This window comes from Protopterus annectens, chromosome 2.part1, assembly GCF_019279795.1.
Source record: "Protopterus annectens isolate FY-2018-M chromosome 2.part1, PAN1.0, whole genome shotgun sequence".
Taxonomy (NCBI): Eukaryota; Metazoa; Chordata; order Ceratodontiformes; family Protopteridae; genus Protopterus; species Protopterus annectens.
In genome coordinates this window covers 142,615,530-142,639,312 of record NC_056729.1, presented here as the reverse complement: position 1 = coordinate 142,639,312, position 23,783 = coordinate 142,615,530, and positions in this window count along the sequence as shown.

The window sequence follows — 23,783 nt, the reverse complement described above, 5'->3', positions numbered from 1 at the left end:
CTCAGCAACAAATAGGACATGCTGGAGGAATAGATTCTTGTCCCAGAGACTTCCCATGCTCTGGAACAGGATTCCAATCTACATTAGGCAGAGCTCTTCACTAACCCTCTTCAAGAGAAACCTTGACGAGCGGATGGGAAACAAAATGTTTACCCCAGGGATCACTTCAATGGCTCTGCTGGACAGAGGCACAAGGAACTAATCTAAGGGGGCAGTGAAAGCCAACACATTCCGGCTAGGCTTATAAATGCCTTCAGGAAGATAGCCTAGTACCTACCTATGAACCTATGAACCTATATAACATTTCTATCATCTTCACTGGACCATCTATCTATAAATATATGTATATATATATATATATATATATATATATATATATATATATATATACTGCCAGGTTTTTGTGACATAAAAAATTAGATCACAATAAATCATTTCAAAACTTTTTCTACCTTTAATGTGACTTATAACCTGTACAATTCAATTGAAAAACAAACAAATCTGTTAGGGAGAAAAATATAAAAAATAAAAAAAGTACAATAAGCTGGTTGCATAAGTGTACACACCTTTAAACTAATACTTTGTTGATGCACCTTTGATCTAATTATTTGATGTCCTATACCCTTGAAATCACCTCCATGCTGTATTACTCTTTCTAAGACTTCAAAAATATAATCCAAAGATATTCAGTTAAAGCCTTTTGGATATCTATAAATAGTTTGCCGGTTCTCCCATCTCCCCTTCCTTCCACCCATCCAATTAAATAGTCATACCCTCCAATGGTCTGCTGAGAACCCACTTTCCAAACTGACCTACTTATCCCCTAAAATCCTTGGAAGTACCCTCTCCAGTCTTGGTGGTAGTACCCTTGCAAATAACTTGACTTGCATGTTACACTGGATCATTGGCCTATAATATGCAGGATCTCCTTTATTCCCCTTCCTCTTTTTAGAGAAATACAATATATGCATCATGTGTTGAGTTCTGAACAATACCCTCAATGATAATATCACTAAATACTCTAGTAAGAGTCCCTACTACCAGGATACCTACTCTTTTTGTAGAAATCAGCAGGGTACCCATTATGGCCCATTACTTTAGCTCATTTGAAATGCTGTATGTCATTGATCATTTCATACATCCCTGATTGTCCATCCATTTTTCCTCTTTATTTTAAGATTTCATTCCCACCCACCTCCAATACCCCTCCTGTGCATGCTTTTGACAAATAAGGCTTTTCACAGACCATCAAAAATACTTTTTTCCTGAATCATTTTTTATTGCTTTTTCTGAATAAAAGTACATAATCTCAAATTTGCAGCATAATTAATCCAAAATAAATTATCATATGCAATACCAGCAAAAAATACATTCCAAGAAGTAACTCACAGACTGATAACACCCCAACTACTTGTCACTGAGGTAATTTACCCCAATCAGCATTTATGTTTTCACAAAAAGTAAGCTAAAGAGTAAGCTCTAGTGGACAACAGAATAATGAAAATAATGTTAAATTTTACCTGTCTGTCTGCCTAACAGCCTTAATTTTATGCCTCACCCTATACATGTTCCACACATACTTCCCTTCCTGATCCCAGACTATTACCTCATTCAGTACAGCCACCCATACCCCTCTCGCATCTTCTTTCACTACATTTATTCTCAAACTCCCATTACTATTAACTTTCTAATACAACTTAAACTTTCACCTTTAGTCAGCTCTTATTCCTCCAGATTCATCTAGCTGTAGTCTGTTTGGTTTCTACCAACTGATACCACCACTAATACTCATAGGTTCATGTGTCCATAGGTGTGTACTAGGCTAATGACCCTGGAGCCTTTACAAGCCTAGCCCATAGGATTACCCTGGCATCATTCCACCTAACCTTAGTTCCCAGTGCCTTTGTCGAGTAGAGCTACTGAAGTGATCCCCGGGTTGAATTTTCTTTTTCTCATCCACTCATCAAGATTTCTGTTGAAGAGAGCCAGTGAGGTGCTCTGCTTGACATATATGGGAACTCTATTCCATAATATGGGCAGTCTCTGGGTTATGAACCTGTCCGTCCAGCATGTTCTGTTGATTGTGGTAATGAGGTTGAGGTCTCTGGCATGTGTGGTGTGGAGGGATTGGGATTTCTTTAGATGTAGCATTTCTAACAGAGCTGGATCACACATGGCTTTGTAAATCAAGCAGAGATTGCCTCTAAGTAGGCGATATGAGACAGAGAATAGTTGGAGTTTTTTGAGTCTGTCCATGTAGGACAAGTGTTTAAGGTCTAGGAGCCTCTTTGTGAGGTACTTTTGTGGCCTCTCCAGTTGATCCAGGTGTCTAATGAGGTACATGCCAAATGGGACATTGTACTCAATGACTGGCCTAATGAGGGAAGTGTAGAGTGAGACAATGACCTCCTTCTTCCTGGATGCAAAACCCTTAGTAATGAGATGTGCCACATAGAAGGACTTTCTGACCGCAGTGGCAATGTGGTGGTCAAAAGAGAGGCTGCGGTCAACCTGTGCTCCCAGATCTCTTATAACACCTTCTGTGTTCAGCATATTACCATCAATGTGGTAATTCATGGGAACTGGGTTTTTCGCAAAGGGGATGACAACACATTTTTTGGCATTAACCTTAAGGCCATGGTTCTGACACCAGTCATTGGTCTCACTGAGGCCTTTCTGTAGGATGTCAACTTTCAAACACATTTTGACTGAATCTTTTTAACCATATTCTGAACTCCAAATATGTAATCATTTGCTCTTGAGAAGGCATGGGCCATACTTTACACACCAATAACAATCTAACACTTTCCATATCTTATCCACTTAATCATAATCCCACTGTATATGTTTATAATCTATGCCTTCCACCCTGCATTTCCAACACTTGCCACTTCAATTCCAATCAAATTTGTTTACTCTCACTGAGGTCCTGTACTGTCTATGTATCATTTTACTTTGAAGTTCTACCACTGACCCTCGATATTCAATGCCTGTCAATATTTCCCAAGCTGATTCTTACATAATTTATAAGTCCTAATTGCAATCATCCTTTTTTTCACCTGTCACAAATCCTGTTAAACTTATTCAACCCCACTTCAGCATATATAAACCTAGTCCTGACATTTTCTTTACCTACCCACTCCCATTTCCAAACTCAGTCCATCTAACCCCTACTTTTACTACCCCGGTGGGATTTAAATCACCTTCTGACACACACTATATATTGCTATATAACTCAACCAGTCCTCCTTGCTTACACCTCATTCCACACAAAACACTAAATTAACTCTACTGTTTGCTCAGTATACACAATAGCCATTATGGGTATAACCTCCAGAGCTTCCCAACATTTCACAGCACCTCTGTATACCTTTCAAGCTTCCCCAACAAACAGCCCAAGAAAATGAATTTCATCTTATTAATAATCCTGACTTTCACCCTATCCTTCTAAAAACCTATCTTTCAGTGCATTATCACCATTTCTTGCTTCCTAATAAAATTACTTCCCTTTGCTGCTCACCTGCTATAAACTTTCCCCACTGCTTCAGGTACATTTTTCTCTTTGTGCTAATTTTTCCATTACTAGCAAAAAAAATAATAATATTAAATAATAATGATGATAAGAGATAAAGAACATCACTGCTTAATCCTACTTTTCATTTAAACTTTTTTGTATAATTTACCATTCACTACTATATGAATAGAAGGTTCTACATATAACATTTTCACAGCCTGTCAAAACCTTCTTTTACACACATGTATCACTGTTTGCAAAATACACTCTCAATTCACAGAATGTAAAATTAGAGGATCTTCAAGATAGCCACTCCCTTTAAGTAAAACCACCACATCAGATTCAGTTTTGACCCAGTCATCACCCCTTTAGTAACAGCATCATTAAAGTAGTAATACATCCCAACTAAAAAAGAAGTACTGATCCACAGGCCCAGAGGACTTCAAATTAAAAATTCAAACTAGCATGTTAGCTTACACCTTTTATTTGACTGCTTTCATCCTATGACTTCTTCAGACCTCATTACAAATCACTAATTTACTAACAAACATTTATATTATCCCTAATTAGCACAATTATCTAATAATCTAATTAAGACCAATAATATTCATTACAAAAAACATCAGTTAAAACAAGTAAAAAATAAAATTAAAAACAGTTTCAATTTTTATTTAAATACAATTTCTTATTCAAAAAAAAACATTAATATAACTTACTTTGTTTAAATCTGGTATTTTGTAAATTACAATTCATTCAATGACAACAACAGGAGAATCTGATTCGCTTCAACTGTTACTGAATACCATGACGGACACCCAGAAAACTATACTAAAAATTGTGCCTGAAAGGAAGAAAGTTGAAGAGCTGTTGACTAGTTCAGAGGATGATAGAGGGACTGCCATTGAATTTAATAGAACCAGTAAACCCAAGACCTATGTGACAAATAACGATTCTAATGAGACTGTTAACCTTCAGTATACTGACGTGAATTCTGTTTTAAATAACAAGCATGACTCATTTTTCAACTCCAATTACAATACTATGTCCAGGATAAATGCTGAATAGAAGGAATCCTGTGACAAACTGATTAAGTTGTTGAAAAAGTACAGAAGTCTGGACTTGGAAAACAAATATTTAGAAAGGTGCATAGAAATGAAAATTGTACCTAATGGGCTAAGGTTCTTTAAATGACTTAATGGTATTAATGTAAATAATCCATTTTTTCAACTTTAGTTAACTCTTTTAATGGCACTGGTTTAAAACTACTTGGTTTGTTGATTGACAATAATAACAGGGCAATGGATACTCTAAAAACAGACATTTTGGGGTTGGACAAGTTGTTTTGCAGTCAGGCTAACAGAAATGTTTACTATACCACTTTGTTTCATGAGGTGGAACAGCATGAAAATATTATTATTGCTCGCAAATACAACAAGCTGTTAAGAGACATAGTAGCTTATGAAAATAATTCTGCTTACTCTCAGTTTGTTTCTAGTGTCAATGACAAAAAGAATTACAACAGTGAAAAAAGTTTTAATTCAACCATAAACCTGGATGGTTGGTTGATTGATAGTTCTGTGAACCAATTGACTGGTTTGATTCCATGGGGGCAGAACTTCTTAGCTGCTAATGGAAGTAAGTGTACAATATAACTGTTAGAACAGGGGGAACAGGTGCTATTATGGCCAAATTAACAACTTACACTAACTGTAACCTTGAGGATGTGGATGCAGATGCATTGCAGAATGACATTGGAGGAGCTAGACCGAAGAGTTTTTTACCAGCCAAAGAGATAAGAGGAGTAAAGACAAGGACAATGAGGACGAGGGATCAGAAGACATCAGGGTTATCTATGGACAATTAAACCGATATGAAAATGATGATTTGAACATTATTAACTTGTCTGACTTTGATTTAACTTCAGTACACAAGTGAGTGTTATCTTTGGGACTTCATTTTGTGCTCACTAGAAGGGCAGACAGTGTCTGAACTCTAATGGATTTAAAACAATTTACTCGGAGGCTGAATTTAAATTTTATTTTGAAAAATGTGCAAACAGGTGTTTCTAAATGCGTTAAACCTTCTTGTAATAATCTATTGTTATCAAACATTTTAAAAGTGCTTGAGAAAACACATGAAAGTGAAATTAGAGATGTTTTAAATAATGGTAAAAATTTTAGATACTACAACTTAAGTAGAGATGAAAGGAAAGGTTTATTGAAAATGAAAAATAATAAAATCCTCAAGATAATGAAAAGTGATAAAGGAGGAAGGTTGGTAATAATGAATGTAAACCAATAAAAGAGCTGTATGTTGAAACTATTGAATAATAAAATTCAGTATAAAGAAGTGTGTTTAAGTGACGTACAGAAATGTTTTAAACAAATATATAGTTTCTTATATGACAGTTTGATGAATGGTCTTATAGAGTTTGAGGTTTATAATTTTTGTTTAGTTGACAAACCTAAGACAGGAACATTATTTGGAATTCCAAAGGTCCAGAAGGAATGAAATAATCCCCCATTAAGACCAATTGTTTCTTCACCCAACTACATTACTGAAGGAATTTCATTAGTAATAAATTCCATTTTAAATCCCTTAACTCAAAAGTTAAAATTATATATTAAAGATTCATGGGATTTTTTAGATAAAATGAGAAATTTCTTGTGCGGTTTTGTTTACAATAATAGTAAACACATTATCTTTACTGTTGATGTTGTGTCACTTTTCACATCTATTCTACATGACAGAGGTGTACAGTATGTCAGGGATTTTTTAATTAAGTTTGCCGGTATTTCTAATCAAAATATTAATTTATATTGTGATATGTTAGATGTATTATTAGAGGTGATCTCTGCTTAACATACAAGGCCATGTCAAACCCTGAGCTGTTGGACATGCTCCACTTAAAGAAATCCCAATCCCTCAAAACCACACACTCCAGGGATCTAAACCTTGTCATCACAATGGACAAAACTTGCTGGAGGGATAGGTTCCTGACCCAGACACTCCCCATACTCTGGAACAGACTGCCCATACATGTCAAGCAGAGCGCCTCCTTGTCCCTCTTCAAAAGGAACCTTGATGATTGGATGGGAGATAGGAAATTCACCCCGGGGATCATGTCAGTCACCCTGCTAGACAGGGGTCCAGAGAAGTAAATATTGTGGGAAGAAATATCCAGGGAATTGTTATGGCTAGGCTTGTATAGGCCCTTTGGCCGATAGCCTAGTACCAACCTATGAACCAATGAACCTATAACAATTAATTTATGTTTAACAGAAAGTATTTTAAGCAATTGAAAGGCATTGCTATGGGTTCCCCAGCAGCCCTTTCTTTTGCCAACAATGTGATGGGTTGTTGGGAAACCACTGTTTTACATGATATTTTTGGAATATTTAAGTTTTGTTATTATAACAGGTTTGTAGATGATTTATTTTTTGTTATTGAAGGTGACCACACAACTGTTAATGATTTTGTTGATACTGTTAACCACATATCATAGGTTCATAGGTTCATAGGTTGATACTAGGCTATCTGCCCTAGGGCATTTATAAGCCTAGCCAGAGTGTGTTTGGCTTTCGCCACCCTTTTAGATTAGTTGACTGTGCCTCTGTATAGTAGGTCACAGAAGATAGCCCTTTTAAGGTTAGTTTACTGTGCTTCTGTCTAGTAGGGACACAGAAGAGATCCCAGGGGTAAACCTACAATCTCCCATCCTCTCGTCAATATTTCTCTTGAAGAGGGTCATTGAGGGGCTCTGCCTAACATGGATTAGGATCTTGTTCCAGAGTGAGGGGAGCCTCTGAGATATGAATCTGTCCCTCCAGCATGTCCTATTTATTTCTGTGCTGAGGTTTAAGTCCCTGGAGCATGTAGCTCTAAGGGATTTGGATTTCCTGAGGTGGAGCATGTCCATTAATTCTGGTTTGGAAATGGCTTTAAATGTCAGGCACAGATCGCCTCTGAGTAGGCGGTAAGCAACTGAGTAGAGCTGGAGTTTCTTTAGCCTAACTGTGTAGGCATCGGTTTGAGTCCCTTGATCCTCTTGGTGAGGTACTTTTAGGGTCTTTCCAGTTGCTGCAGGTGTCGGGTAAGGTACATCCCAAATGGGGCATCGTATTCAATTGTGGGCCTGATGAGTGATGAGTAGAGGGGCACAATGACCTCTCTTGATCTAGATGTGAACCCTTTCATAATAAGGTGGGCTATATAGAAGGTTTTTCTAACCACTTTGGCAATGTGATTGTCAAAGGAGAGATTGCTATCTACTTGGGTCCCCAAATCCCTAATTACTTCTTCCGTACTTAATTGATTACCACCTATGTGGTAATTTGTGGGCACTTTGTTTTTCCCAAAGGGAATGACTATGCACTTTTTGGCATTTAGCTTTAGGCCATGGATCTGGTACCAGTTATCCATCTCTGTGAGACCCTTTTGGAGGATGCTTGTGTCAGTCGGCGAGTCGATTATGGCACCCAGTTTGCAGTCATCTGCGAACTTGGTCAGCCATAGTCCTCCTGTGTTAGCCTGTACCTCAGAGAAATATATACCGAACAAGAGAGGTCCCAGGACTGAGCCTTGTGGGATGCCACTTGTACCTGGTTTAGAGTTTGACATGGCATCTGCAATTCTGACCATGTGGGTTCTATCCCTGAGCCAGTTTGCAACCCATCTTGTGACATAGGGGTTGATATTTAAGCTGGTGAGCTTATTTATGATGCCCGAGTGGGGTATTGTGTTGAAGGCTTTTGTGAGGTCCAGGTAGGCTGTGTGGACTACCTTCCCTTCATCTATGGCCTTGGTGACTGTTTCAAAGAAGTTGATCAGGTTCAAGAGGCAAGATCTGCCCTTAACAAAGCTGAATTGGGTAGGATCCAGTGTTTGGAGGTTCCCAATGTCTTTGTTTATGAGTTCCATGATGATACGCTCCATAGCTTTGCAGACCAGGCTAGTCAGGCTTATAGGCCGATAGTTTTCAGGTTCCGTTGTGGCACCACCTTTGTGGAGTGGGACCACTGTTGCTGTACGCCATTCCTTGGGTACATATCCTGTAGTAAGGCTGGGAATGAACAGTGACTTTATGTGAGGGTTCAGTTCTTCTTGGAGCTCATGTAAGACGCAGCCCCGGACACCGTCCGGTCCCATTGATGCTGTGTTTTTTGCTTTGGAGAGGGCAGCTCTCACCTGTGCATCTGTGATGTCAGGGAGGCTACACGCTGTTGGGATAGATATTTGCTCTTTTGGGGGGGGGGGGTTTGCACTGAACCTGTCTGCCAGGATACTGGCAATGTCTGTGGGTTCAGTGTATTTTTTGTCATTTTGCACTAACTCAGAGCATATCTGGGAGTTGCCACCCAGGTTCCTGACATAATTAAAGAAGGCCTTGTGATTATCTTTAGCATCTTGTGCAATTTTCGTTTCGAAGCTGGCCTTAGATAATTTTATAAGGGATCATAGTTTCTTGCTAGTACTGATCAGAGATGCCTTCCCTTTTTGGGATTTTGCTCTATCATGTAGTAGCTTCCTCCTTGTGTTGTATAGCTTATTTATGGCTGGGGTCCACCAGACAGGTCTCCTGCCTTTGGACGAGGGTGTCTTGGTTTTATTTGGGATAGCACGATCCATGCATTCCTGTAGGTGTCCATAGAATGCGTTTGTAAAGGATTCTGCAGTATGGGCCGTATTTTCCACTGGCCCGCGGGCTTTGAAGGATTCCACCTTGGTTTTGAGAAGTGTGAAGTTTGCTTTTGAGAAGTTCTTCACCGTGGTTTCCTTGGCTGGAGTTGGGGACGGGATATAGATGTCCAGTGAGATTCATTTATGGTCAGATCTTACCAATAAGGAGTATACTTCTGGTATGGAACATAGAGTCCCCATGTTGGTGATGATCAGGAAGCGTTGGGCAAGGGTGTTGGGGCTTGAGTATCAGAATTTTTGAAATTTACGTTGGGTGACTACGGTAGTAGTGTTAACTTTTTGGATGTCCACCTAGAATGGGATTTTACACATAATATGTTTGAAAGTAAAATACACAGGAAAAATACCTTTATTAATAGTTATTTACATAATAAAAGTAATCATCCTTGGTTTATAAAGAAGACCATACCAAAGGGACAACTTATTATAGAGTAGATTGACAAGTAATGACAATGTGGTGAAAGATGAGTTTAAGTTCATTTGTGAAATGTTTGAAAAAAGGGAATATGATCGGAATTACTTATACCAACTAGCTGATGATATCTTTAGGAAAAGACAAGAAATGTATCCACCTGTTCTCATACAACCTTTTAGAATTAGCCAGGTTATTAAAGAAAATAATAGAGGATTGGTGTGTAACTTATAAATGAAGGGGGGACAGTGGGAAAATCAAAGAAATTATTCAGAATAATTGGAAGATTTTGGAAGGAAACAGGGAGTTGTTTGAGATGGTGGGTAATAAGCCTAACTTTTTTATAAAAATGTACATAACTTGAATAAAATGTTTCACCGAGACAACACCAAATACACCTTAGAAAATTTGCAGATACAGAAAGGTGATGGTATGTTCAAATGTGGTAATTGCAGGTTTTGTAGGTATATTTTGGAAGGACCTGTTATTACTATTCAGACTTTTCCCCATACTACCAGGGTGCCTGAACATTTCACGTGTAAAACTAAGGGGGTGGTTTACATTAGTTTATGCAGTGGATGCTTAGCATTTTACATGTGCAGGACAACTAGGTCTCTTTATGAAAGGATAAAGGAGCATTACTACTACTGTACTACTGTATTAAAAAGAAGACTAATAATAATTCCTTATATAAACATACAACTGAATGTGGGGCATATAAGAAATTTATTTTTTTCCATTTTAGAACTTGGTTCCTTAGACTTAAGATGTGGTGACTTTAAGAATTTTTTTAGAGCAAAAAGAAGCCTGTTGGCAAATTAGGTTTGAAGCAGACAAAATACCAGGTTTAAATGAAGTAATTAATATAAAATGTTTTTTTTTTTAAATAGGAAATCTAATAAATCTCCATGGCTACCAGCAGCTAGTCCAAATTCCAACTAGGTGTGATAAAAAATCTAAAAGGGAATTCATCCTTGACTGGGTCCTAACTAGCAACCCCACATTGTACCCTCACACAGGCAGTCTCCCAGACACCTTAAGTGACCACAACATAATATACTTTATACGTAGTAGAACAAGCGTATGCAAAACCATTAACTATATATCCACTAGAAACACAAAAAAATTCTCTCCTGAGGTCCTCAACACTTTACTGTGTAACTGTGACTGGACCCCCCCTAAACACCCTCCCACTTGACCAGGCTGTAGCATATTTCAACAAAACATTTCTACAACACCTAGACACTGTCGCTCCATTGCGCAAAATCAAGGTTAGAACCTCTACAAACCCCTGGCTCAGTAAAGAAACCAAACAAATCCTCAAGTCCAGAGACACTGCCTGGCGTTACTGTCAAAAAAACAAAGAAACACAAAGCCTAACTAAGTACCAAGAACTGCGCAACCATGCAAAAAAAATGCATTAGGCTGGACAAAAAATCCTACTACACAACATTACAAACTAGATACCAACACAACCCACAAAAATTTTGGAAAAATGTAAACCAGCTACTAAAATCCACCCAAAAGGCTACCCCCAAACCAACCACCCCTGACACTAAAGTTCCCATCGAAACACAATTCAACTCCCACTTTGTAAACTCAATTCTATCCTTAGTATCACAGGACAGTTCCTTCCTCACTATCCCCCAACACAAATAACACTAATACAAGCTTTACCCTCAAAACAGTTTCCACCACTTCAATCAAAAGCATGCTCTCAAACTAAAAACCTCATCAACAGCAGCCGACCTACTCCCCAGCTATTTCTTGAAACTTACAGCAGATGCTATTGCTATCCCAGTCTCCACTCTCATAAACAGATCAATTGTTGAAAACTATGTGCCCAAACTCTGGAAAATATCCTATGTTACACCCATACATAAAGCGGGACCTCCACTGAACTTAATAACTACAGACCCATTGCTTTTCTCTCCCCTGGCCAAAATCCTAGAAAAATGCATCCATACCCAGATGCTAAACTATCTCCTAGACTGCAACATCCTGTCACCTACTCAGCATGGTTTCAGACCTGCCCATTGTACCACTACAGCTCTCCTCTGCTTCACAGACACAGTAAACTGTCTCAAAATGAAGGCCTGCAAGTGTCAACTCTTTTTGGATATGTCCAAAGCATTTGACACAGTCTCACACCAAATCCTGCTAAACAAACTAAACCAATATCATCTATCTAATTCCACTCTTACCTGGTTCCAAAGCTACTTAACTGACAGGTACCAAGCTGTGAAATGGGAAAATTCTCTCTCTCCTCAGCTGCCCATAACTATAGGAGTCCCACAGGGTTCTATCTTAGAACCACTACTATTCACAGTCTTCACAAATGACCTCCACACCTCCACACAGCATGCATCTATAATTCAGTATGCAGATGACACTACCTTAATCTGTGCTGCACAAAACATTCCCACCGTCCTGCAAACAACTCAACTAGCATTCTCTGACGTTGAAAACTACCTTACCAAAGCCCAACTTATCCTCAATCCAAAGAAAACTCAGCTTATGATTATAACCAGTTCTAACAAAAACACTAACAGCCAATTCACTATCTACTCCACAAATGCTACTCCAATTGCTCCAGTGGCACAGGCTAAGCTATTGGGAATAACCATAGACTCCCACCTAAAATTTGATAGTCATCTGAACTTAACTATTAAAAAAGTACATGCCAAACTGGGGTCACTCTACCGTATCAAACCATTTCTTACCAACAACACAAGATCAGCCATTGCTCGCTCCCAACTTCTATCCACCCTACTCTATGCATCTCCCATTCTGACTAATCTCAACAAAACTGAACTAAGCAAAATGGAAGCTTGCTATAACAGAATTGCCCGCTTTGCTGCAAATTGCTCATATAGAACTCATCACTGTACTGCTTTGAGACAGCTCCACTGGCTTGAACTGCCCAACCTCCTAACCTACAATCAGCTCTGCCTCTGTCATTCTATCTATTATCTCCCCAATAAGTGTCCTGCCCTCAAAAACCTAGTACAACACCACTCAGCCAAAAGGCCTCTTAGATCATCAAGCAAACTACTACTAGAAGTCACCAACAGCTAAAATAGCTTTGGAGATGCGCTATATAGTAGTTCGGTGGCTAAAAAATGGAACTCTGGCCCTGCTAGCATTCAAAACACATCATCCAAAGCCTCCTTTAAAGACCTCATCAGGCAACATCTCAAGCAAAGTTGGCAGTGCCATGATTGCCCCCCAGGCTAGTGAAAGCGGATAACATATACATACTAAATCTAGAGCAATTGATAATAGTTTTTCAATCTTACTCACAAACACTGGCTAATCTACAATGTATGTACTGTACCTGTGTACTATGTATGTATTCTACCTATATTCCAAAGTTCAGTCGTACACCACAAATCTATTACTTACCTTTATTTTTAAAATTAATATTTTTTTTTGATTGTTCTCTCCACTGTAACTGTTTGTGCCGCATACCACTGTAAAAACATGTCTCTTGTAATTTGTGTGTATACTGATTATGTCTAAATAAGTAAATGTGTCTGTAATTTTTCTTTGTGGAGCTTTTCTCCCCGGGCCTCTGCTGAAAAAGGGCCTTTTCGGCTCAGTCAGACACCCCCGGTTAACAAATGTAAAATAAAATAAAATAAAATAAAATAAAAAATAAAATTTAAATAAAAATTGAAATCCTTTATATTTTTATTTTTTACTTGTTTTAACTGATGATGTTTTTGTAAGGAATATTATTGTTTTTTATTAGATTATTAGGTAATTGTGTTAATTACGGAGAGTATAAATGTTTGTAAATAAATTAGTGATTTGTAATGACTTCTGAAGAAGTCTTAGGACAAAAGCAGTCAAGTAAAAGGTGTACACTGAAGTGCTAGTTTGTCTTAATTTGAAGTCCTCTGGATCTCTGGATCAGTACTTGTTTTTTAGTTTCGCTGGTTTAGTACTGATTGAAATTTTGTTCTGGTGTAGTAATAGATCCCATTGACAGTATGTAGCACTACCATTTTGTATGTTAATTCTTTGAAACTTCAGGACTGACAGTGCCAAGTCATGAAATACTGAGACTGAATGATCAAAAATCCAGACTTAGAATGGTAACTTCAAAATTGACATTTCTCAGTATATTCCCTTTTCTCTAAGGTTTAGCAGTCTCAGAGTGAGTATATAAAGTTTTGGGGGGATTTCCTTTATACTGTAGGGTGCATGATGTCTTGTATCCCTGCAAAACAAAAAAAAAACACAATTTTAAGAAAAAAAGCTGTGTTCAATATTTGTCCATCTATTGTATTTTCTGCCTTTTTTGTCATTTTTGGGCTCAGCATAGTGAGCCCCAGCATTTCAAGAGGGAGACATTTTGTATAGATCAATTGGGAATCAATCCAGCCCCCCTTTCTTGCTTCTTGTACTGAATAGCTGCAACAATCTCTCCCTGCTCTATCCTCTTAATAAGCATATCGTTATCATCAGACCTACTGAATTTCCCCACCATTCTTTAAAATCTTTACCATCCATCACTTTATCCTGATACACTTTTAAATAAAATACTGAAATACTTACATTTTTTTAGATTCCGCATCACCTTGCTCCAGCTGAAACTCTTCATTACTCTCACTCAGATTTGTCTATACTATTCCTTCAATTTCCATGCAAGCATTTTGGAATCAACCGTCCATCTCACTCTCCTAACTACTACCCTCCATTCCAATTCAACCTGTGTCTGTTTCCCTTCCAAAGTCATTAATTCCTGCTTCAAATTCTGTTTCCACCACTAGTTCCTCCAATATCCCCTTCCAACCTTGTTGTAATGGTGCTAATTGTTTTATTGTCTGTAACTGTTTGATCTGTTTCATTCTGTACCTCTTCCCTGACTTATCTGTAATTCACCCACACAGTACTATCTTAGTACAATCCCATCATCACACTCATAGCTCATCCTCATCAGCCTCATTGTCCTGCACCACTTGTGTAACCATCTGATGCAACCAGCCTGTCTGCTCTGAATCCTGCCCATTGTCTGGATTCTACCTCCACACCCCCTTATTTCCTTTCAGCCTCTGCTAGTACAAAACCGCCATGACATGACTGGAAGCATTCCTCTTTAGAGTCTCTCTGCTCACGTCTTCCTTTAAATTTGAGCTGTCAAATAAAAACAGACACAATCTGTTGAACTGCTGTTTCATTCCAAGAAAATGTAAAATTTACTTCTTCCCCACATTTTCTCTCCATAAGTGCAACGGACCTTCTTTTACCATAAACTTCTTTGACATCTTCTGACATTTTGTAAATAACTCTATCTTATCAATGTCCCTATACTGTTCTGGGTCAGGTACAAAATTAAAATCTCTCCCTATTTTCAATCTATCAACCTCTGCTCATATCTGTTCCACGTCTTCTAACAATTATTTAATCTGCCTTCTTCACCTACCTTAGGGCCATAAAACCCTCTTCATGCTACCCCTACCTCTCCCAATTTCTCCTTTGCTACCACCAGTTACCATCCATCTTGAACCACAATCCCCACTCATTGTTTTCTACCTTTTTGGCAAACTTGCACACTGTCCAGCAAAGCAAAGCTTATGAAATTTGGCCAAACTCTGTCTTTTAATTTGAGCTCTGAAAGCAGAATGAGATAACCATTTACTCTCTACAGATTGCCCAAAATCCTGTACCTTTTAAATGGAGGATACCTCTCATGTTCCATGTTGTTACATTATCATACTCCTCACCTCATACCCCCTACTACTCTTGTATCCCTCCACTTCTGTTCTTCCTAAACTAATCCCAGTGGGAACACTAGCATGGAAAAGGACCACACCAATGCTCACCCCAAGCCTCAAGAGTCTCAAAACAATAGTACCTTCTTCACATCCCATCAAGGCAGAAACTTTTCATCCCAGCTTCACTACACCCCAACTGCTAGCCTAAAGAGTCTAGTTTAGTCCCCAATTGCAGTTCTATGTTAAAATTCCCTCTCACCATATGAAAAACTTGCCAAAATGATCCACCCACTCTCTTCATCCCTTCAGCTTGGAATCTATGCATAAATACTCCATCTAGCTCTATGCATTATGCATACTCTCCTACCATATAGTATAAATAAGTATATATTAGTTTTAGGTGGACATTCGCTCCCACACACTGCTTCGTCTGCATTGTTTGAATCAGTGCTTACCACTTACAGGTCATATTACATGCTGAGACATCCGCAGCCACTTCATCAAAAATAATAATTAGATTTCTTTACATAGTGAGCACTGATCTGTCACAAGTAAACAAATACCTAATTATGTGACATTTAGTGACTAAAAATTAAAAACTATACCACTTCAGTTACTGAGCACATTAATATACCACTTTACCAGCTCACACAGAGCTTAATGTAGTGGCTATCCATCTGTCAAGCTCGGGCTCAACAGATTCCCCTTCAACTTCTAAATTACTTTCCTTATCTGCTATTTATCTTACATAGTTACTACACTCCTCAGGCCATATATTTTAAACACACTTTTCTTTTCAAATGTTTACTTTCTCTAACAGTACCTTAATGTCTTCTATGCCCTCACCCACCATTCTGCCCCTTTTCTAGCCTCCTCCACCTCCATAACTTTAGACCATGCTTAAACAAAGCAATCTCCTTTGCTACCCTTTCTCCACTTTATTTAATTTCCATCCTGATGCTAAAACTTCCTAAGCTAGTCTTCAGGCTTCCTCTGCTTACTTCCCCTCTTTTCTTCTATTACACATCCAATTTATTCTCCTCCACCACTATGCTGCCTTCACACTTTCCCATTTCTTACGTATGACTCCTCCCACAGCCCTTCCCTTAACACTTGGCTCCTCCTTCACTATATCTAGTACTCACTAAATCTGTTCTTTATCCATCTAATGACCTGCGCTCAGTCTTAATCCTCTCATTTCTTTCTTTTCCCCACTCCGGCACATGTTTTATTGTAGCATGATTCAGTACCCCTCACTTTGTCATGTTCATCCCCTCTGCCTCTCATATCAGCTTCCTATCTACTACTGATGTATCTATTTTCCTGACTTGCATCTAGCCATTCCTTGATAATGGAAAATCATGCCCCTTGGCCATTTTTTCCATCCATACATTTGTCATTTTCAGCACTTTCATTCCCTCTCATAGTTCTTTCTGAGATCTTCTATGGATCTCTCAGACCTTAAAAAGCCTTTCTGTCTCTCTCGCTCAGTTTGTGTTTCAAACCTCATCTCCCACTCCTGTCTACAGCATCATGAACCCCAGTGCTGCACCACAGTCCACAGACTTACCCATCTTCCTTCTTCTCTATCAGATTTCTCATCCTCCGACCTTCGAGGTACAAAGGAAGTTGCCTAAGCCCTGCTCTTTTACATACCACACAACTTGCAATTAGTTACTGAATGTGGCTATTTGCTACTTCTAATCCTAAGCAGTTGTTTTTTTACCATCAAGTGGCAAATAATACATGATTTACAATAGCTTTGTAAACAAAAGATGCTTTTTCTCAATACCACTGAGATGCTTTACCTGCCTTATAGTATTTGAGTTGCCTGAATTATGCCAAATAGTTCAGATAAAACACCTTTGTAGCCTGATCTCCTGCCTTCTTTTTGAAATCTTTTTGGTAGAGTAGTACCAAATCTCAAATGAAATAGTAACTTCAACAAACAACGCTCTGTTAAATTTGAATACACAGCATGCATCTTTAAATTTAAGCAAGTTGTAATAGGTTCATAGGTTCATAGGTGTGTTCTAGGCTAATGGCCCTGGAGCCTTTACATAGCCCATAGGATTACCCTGGCATCGTGCTACCTGACCTTAGTTCCCAGTGCCTCTGTCGAGTAGATCTACTGGAGTGATCCCTGGCATGAATTTTCTACTTCCCATCCACTCATGAAGATCTCTCTTGAAGTGGGCCAGTGAAGTGCTCTGTTTGACATGCATGAGAAGTCTATTCCATAGCATTGGCAGTCTCTGTGTTATAAAACTGTCCCTCCGGCATATTCTGTTGATTGTGGTAATGAGGTTGATGTCTCTGGAGTGTGTAATGTGGAGGGATTGGGATTTCTTTAGAGGCAGCATTTCTAACAGAGCTGGGTCAGACATGGCTTTGTAAGTCAAGCAGAGATTGCTTCTAAGTAGATGATATGAGACAGAGAATAGTTGGAGTTTTTTGAGTCTGTCCAGGCACTTTTGTGGCCTCTCCAGTTGGTGCAGGTGTCTAGTGAGGTACATGCCAAATGGGGCATTGTACTCGATGATTGGCCTAATGAGGGAAGAGTAGAAGGAGACAATGACCTCTTTCTTCCTGGAAGCAAAACCCTTAGTAATGACATGTGCCACATAGAAGGACTTTCTGACCACAGTGGCAATGTGGTGGTCAAAAGAGAGGTTGCTGTCAACCTGTGTTCCTAGATATATCATAATGCCTTCTGAGTTCAGTGGACTACCATTGATGTGGTAATTCATGGGAAATAGGTTTTTCCCAAAGGGGATGACGGCACATTTGTTGGCATTGAGCTTATGGCCCTGGTTCTGACACCAATCGTTGGTCTCAGTGAGACCTTTCTGTAAGATGTCAACATCACGTGAGGAGTTAATAATAGCTCTCAACTTGCAATCATCTGCAAATTTTGTCAGTCAGAGTCCCTTCTGTTGGCCTGGACTTCAGAGAAGTAGATACCAAACAGGAGAGGACCCAGGACCGAACCCTGTGGGACTCCACTCGTGACTGGTTGGCAGTCTGACTTGGAGTCAGCTACTTTCACACTGCGGGTTCTATCTGTGAACCAGTTTGCAACCCACCTGGTGATATAGGGGTTGATCCCTAGCTTAGTGAGTTTTTCTATGATTCCTGAGTGGGGAATGGTATCAAAGGCCTTGGCCAGATTAAGGTAGGCTGTATGAACCACCTTGCCTTCATCCAGAGCTCAGGTGACTGACTCAAAGAAGTCAACCATGTTGAGCAGGCATGATCTACCCTTCACAAAACCAAACTGTGTGGGTTCCAGAGTTTGGAGATTCCCTATATTATAGGGTTGGGAGGGTGGCCTAATAGTTAAGGTGTTTGCCTTACAAACACAAGGTACAGGGTTTGAATCTCACAGGGGATAAATGGCTAGGCTTAAAATGGATCACAAGGGCAGTTAGCTTAGTACTAATCAATGAACCTATGAACCTATATCCTTGTTTATTAGGTCCATGATGATGCATTCATAGCTTTGCATATCAGACTCATCAGGCTAATGGGGCAATAGTTCCCAAAGTCTGCAGTCACTCCTCTTTTGTGGAGAGGGATGACTGTTGCATTCGGTAGGGACAAAGCCTGAGGTGAGGCTGTGATTGAACAGGGCACACAGGTGAGATGCCAGTTCACTCTGTAGTTCATGTAGAAGACAGCCAGGGATATTGTCAGGTCCTATAGAAGCTGTATTCTTGGCCTCGGACAATTCTGTTTTAATCTGTGCAGCAGTAATACTGAGTACCTGGCAATCTACTGGTATTATGATTGGTCCTTTGGGGAGAGTAAAGTTGGCACTGAATCTGTCGGCCAGTATACTGGCAATATCTGCTGGCTCAGTATAGGAGGTACCATTGTGCAGTAGTTCAGAGCAAATCTGCGTATTGCCGTGGAGATTTTTTACATAACTATAGAAGGCCTTGTGGTTGTCTTTACTATCTGCTGCAATTCTGTTTTCATAGCTAGCTTTAGAGGATTTGATGAGGATCTCAACTTTTTGCTGATGCTGATAAGGGAGTTTTTCCAGTCTTGGAACTTCACCTTATTCCACATCAGTTTCCTCCTTCTGTTGTAGAGTTTGCTTATGGCATTGGACCACCAGATTGTTTTCCTTTTTTTGGAGGAGAGTGCCTTGGTTTTATTGGGTATGGCGAGATCCATGCATTTGTGTACATGCTTGTACAGTGCATTGGTGTATGATTCAGCGGTCATGCAAATATTCTTCATTTAAATGGGTGCCGTGAAGTTAGCCACCTCTGTTTTTAGGGCCCAAAGTTAGTTTGGAGATGTTTTTCATGGCAGTTACCTTTGTGGGATGGGGGATTGGATTTACAAGGTGATTAGTTTGTGGTCGGATCAGACCAGGGAGGAGTGGACTATTTGTGTAGAGCAACAATCGCCCATGTTAGTAATGACCAGGTCAAGGATGTTGCTATCTCTAGTGGGGGTAAGAATGAACTGGTCTAGGGCATTGGAATTAATGAATTCCAGGAAAGGTTGGGCAAGTGTATTGGTACATGAGTAGTTTTCCCAGTTATTGGAGGAGTAGTTGAAGTTGCCCAGTATAAGAGTGTTAGGTTGGACCATAATATTCTCCTGGGTGCTTAGGAATGTGGAGTGTGAGACTTGGGACATGGTCGGGGACCTATAGCAGCCTACATTCTGAATCGCTTTCTTACCCAATGTTAGCTGCACCTAAAGTATCTCTGATGCGTTATGTTGGGCCACCAGTCTGGATTAGTGCTTATCCTTTATGAATATGGAAACACCACTGCCTTTGGAGCTTCAGTCCAAGTTCTGGGGCCGAAAGGTGTGGAATGAGTTGAAGCCTGGTAGTGCAGAGGTGTTTTCTGCTGCCTTGAACCAGGTCTCTGTTACAGCACAAATGTCAATGTTCTCCATTTTAAGGAGTGCTTCAAGCAAGTGCATTTTGAGATTTAAACTTCTAGCATTGAGCAGATGACCCTCAGATTGCATTTGTTTGTAGCTGTTACGGTGACAATTTGGTCTTTGTAACACCGCCTAATAAAGGCACTATAGGGGTGGCAAGACCCTTGGCTAGTATCCAGAAGCCCAGGGATAATAGATGGCAAAGCATCGAGGTCTGTCAATCATGTCATCCCAGGCAGACAGATACTGGATCTCCTTAAAATGACACCAGAAACTTAGCCAATTGTTGAAATCAATCATTTTCTGCTTGTAATGTGGTATCATTCTGGGTGATGGTAGGATGCTGCTCAGGGCTAGGGACATACCCACCTGGGATACATAATCAAAGAGCTCCTCCATGTGTCTTTTCATGTAGTCGAGGAAGGTATGTCTCAGGTCATTCACACCCACACGGGCAATGACAAAGTCATATTTGTACCTGTTGTTGAGGGACCTGAGTACATGCGTTATGTGGCAGATCCTGGCACCTGACGGGCAGCTGACTGTTACTTTCTCCTTTTTCAACCTAGTGAGTGGGGCATCAGTTTGCCTCACTATTGAGTAACCTGTTACTAGTGTGTTGGGCATGCTGTTTTGCCTTAGGGGCTTTGCTTGAGTGGCACACTGTTTAGGAGAGTTATGCATCTCATGATTAGTGTTAAGTTGTGGTGGTTAAGTACATTTCTGCCTTGGAGGTCTCTGCTGTTTGGGTAGATTTTTATTGAGAGCCTCTGTGAAAGTGGGTGTGTGGTTTGTGTTTTTATGTGAAGGTAGTGCTGGTGTGTGTTCTGCAGGGCTATGTGTTCCATGTGGTGCAGTGCAAGTGTTGACGTTCATATCTTGACAACCTATTCTGGTCTTGGCCGGAGAGTGCGTGGCTTCCACTTTGGATATATAAGTGCATCTCTTGCAAGTCTGAGTGTTAGGAGGTAAGAGGAGAGGTTTGTCAGTGTACATGAGGCAGTTGCTACATTGCCTCAGGATGCCCACGTTGACCAGGTTAATAGGAGAAAGCACAGGGAACTGACCTTCAGACATGCTTGGAGGGGTGGGCATTAATAATAAGTATTGGAGCTGTTTCCTTGTAGAACGTTTAGTGCTGGTAGCACTTTTGTGTGCCATAATAATTGCTACAAGATGTCTGGTAAAGTTCTAGACTAATAAGCCAGTAAAAGTGGAGGAGAGGTAGTTAGAAGTGCAAAAAAATACTATACAAACAAGTTTTTAACTTACATCTCTTCATCTACAATCACATCTCTTCATCTACAATCTGACTATACATAAAGTTACTTAAAAAAGGAGTCCAAGTCCTACGCATATTTTTCTCTGTGTCCTTGTACAACAAAAAAACTAATCAGATTATGTATAAAGAAAGAAAGGAAAGACTTCCCATCTCAAATTGCTGGATATAAAAAGAGCACCAGCCCACAATCAAGTTCAGTCTTATGCCTCAGCTGTGCTGTATAAAACAACAACAGTCAAGGCTCATTGGCTTCATTAACATCAGAGCAAGAAATCTGCAGTTTAAAAGCAATGGTTTCATTCATTTAACCTGTACAGCAGCTGAATATGACAAGCCACCATTCAAACAAAATGTTGCGGTGATTAAAACAGCTGACTATGGATGCAGCCTGTCAGACAAATGGCTCACAAAAACATAATATCTATTATTTTTGTAGGCATCATATCTGCAATGCTTCTATCATCATAGTGTAACTATGTGACAGCGATCAACGTCTGCATTGCTTTGTCAGCAGATGTACATTCTGGAAATCAATAAATACTGCACAATGATCTTCATTTTCATGACAAAAGCAATTTCTGTTTTTCAGAGGGGAATCATTTAAAGGCATAGCATTGTATTATTTTAAATTATGTTATGTTGCTCAAATTCTATTTTGGTCACTGTTCATTTTATTTACAATAAGAGAAACATTTTACAAAGATATTTTTGGAAAACAGATCCTTTAGCCCATCTGCCCAGGTATTAAAGAAATGTTGGACTCATTTATTTCTTGTCTAAAAACACTTTAATAAAAAAGGACTTTAATTGCATTTGAAATATTTTTTCATAAATTTGTTATGCTCAAAATACACATATTTAAGTACTCTAATGGCATAGTTAAGTGTAACTTAATACCTTCAAAATCATTGCTACAAAATTACAAAACATTCCGATTGCTGTTACAGAACTGTTGGGATACTTCCTGCATGCCACATGAATTCTCTATAGACTTTTGATTAAAAGAGAATTATCTTGTACATGATGCCATGTTAGGTAGCAGGATATCTAAAGTCTACATGGATGTACAAAGTTATATGTATGACAAAGTTAATTTAATACCCCCCGATTAATTAGAGAATTTAGAGTAAAGAACTTTTACAAACCTAATTTTGAATGCATGACCTGCTTCTAATCACTTTGAAAAATAAAATTACTTCTCATATCATACTAATTCTGTGGAAATCAATTAACTTGACACAGGCAGCCACATAAATAAAACAGACTGAACCATTGATACAAAACCCATTGGCTACAGTAGGTGTTGTTAAAGTGCCAACCTTTTGAATAACAAATGTTTTCTATGAGAATAAATAAATACATACATATCTATACATATGTATGATTCTTTAGGTCATCAAAGCAATATAGTAAATATTTAGAAATTTAGGTGAACACATATTTTGTCACTTGTGAATGTCCATAGTAACTCCTTGTATGACATTAATTATATTGCAATTAAGGACATTGAAGACAATATGTGGCCATAAATACATTTTGGGAGGAAGGTTGGGGGTTGGGAGGTTGGCATAATGGTTAAGGTGTTTGCCATACAGGGGTTGATTTTCACAGGGGGGAATTGGCTAGGCTTAAAATGTTCCACAAGGGCAGTTAGTCTAGTACTAATCTATTAACCTATTTTGCATTTCAGTAAGATTTTCATACAAAATTTTAACTATTTTATTGGTCTCTTCTATGGTTTATCTGTGAAGTGTGGCTGTCTAGGGGTAATCTGTACAAAATTCTTCATAACGTGAACTAAAACATTCTTCTCTGCATATTAGTCACCAAGATTGCCCTTACCCTTGAAGTAAGAGCAATCACAACACTTAATGCATCGGGTACTGAACGATATATTCTTGGTCCCTCACTATTCACTGTGTACAATCATCCATTTGGATGTCATACATCTTTAAAGTAAGCAAGGTTTTTAATTTACAGATGATCATCTACAATTTGACTATGAAAGTGTTATTCTTAAGCTCTGACACTCAGCTATTAATTTATTTGGAGCATACAACTTCTATGATGCCATAAAAATGGATATGGAGTAGCTCTGTAAAACCTATGTAAAAACCTATCTAAAAACCTGTGTAAAACCTATGTAAAGCTATGACTATTAATATTCATGCCACCTTGAGACCTCTATTTGCTTTATAACTTCCCCTAATTATTATATATGGAGGTAATCTTCTGCTACGT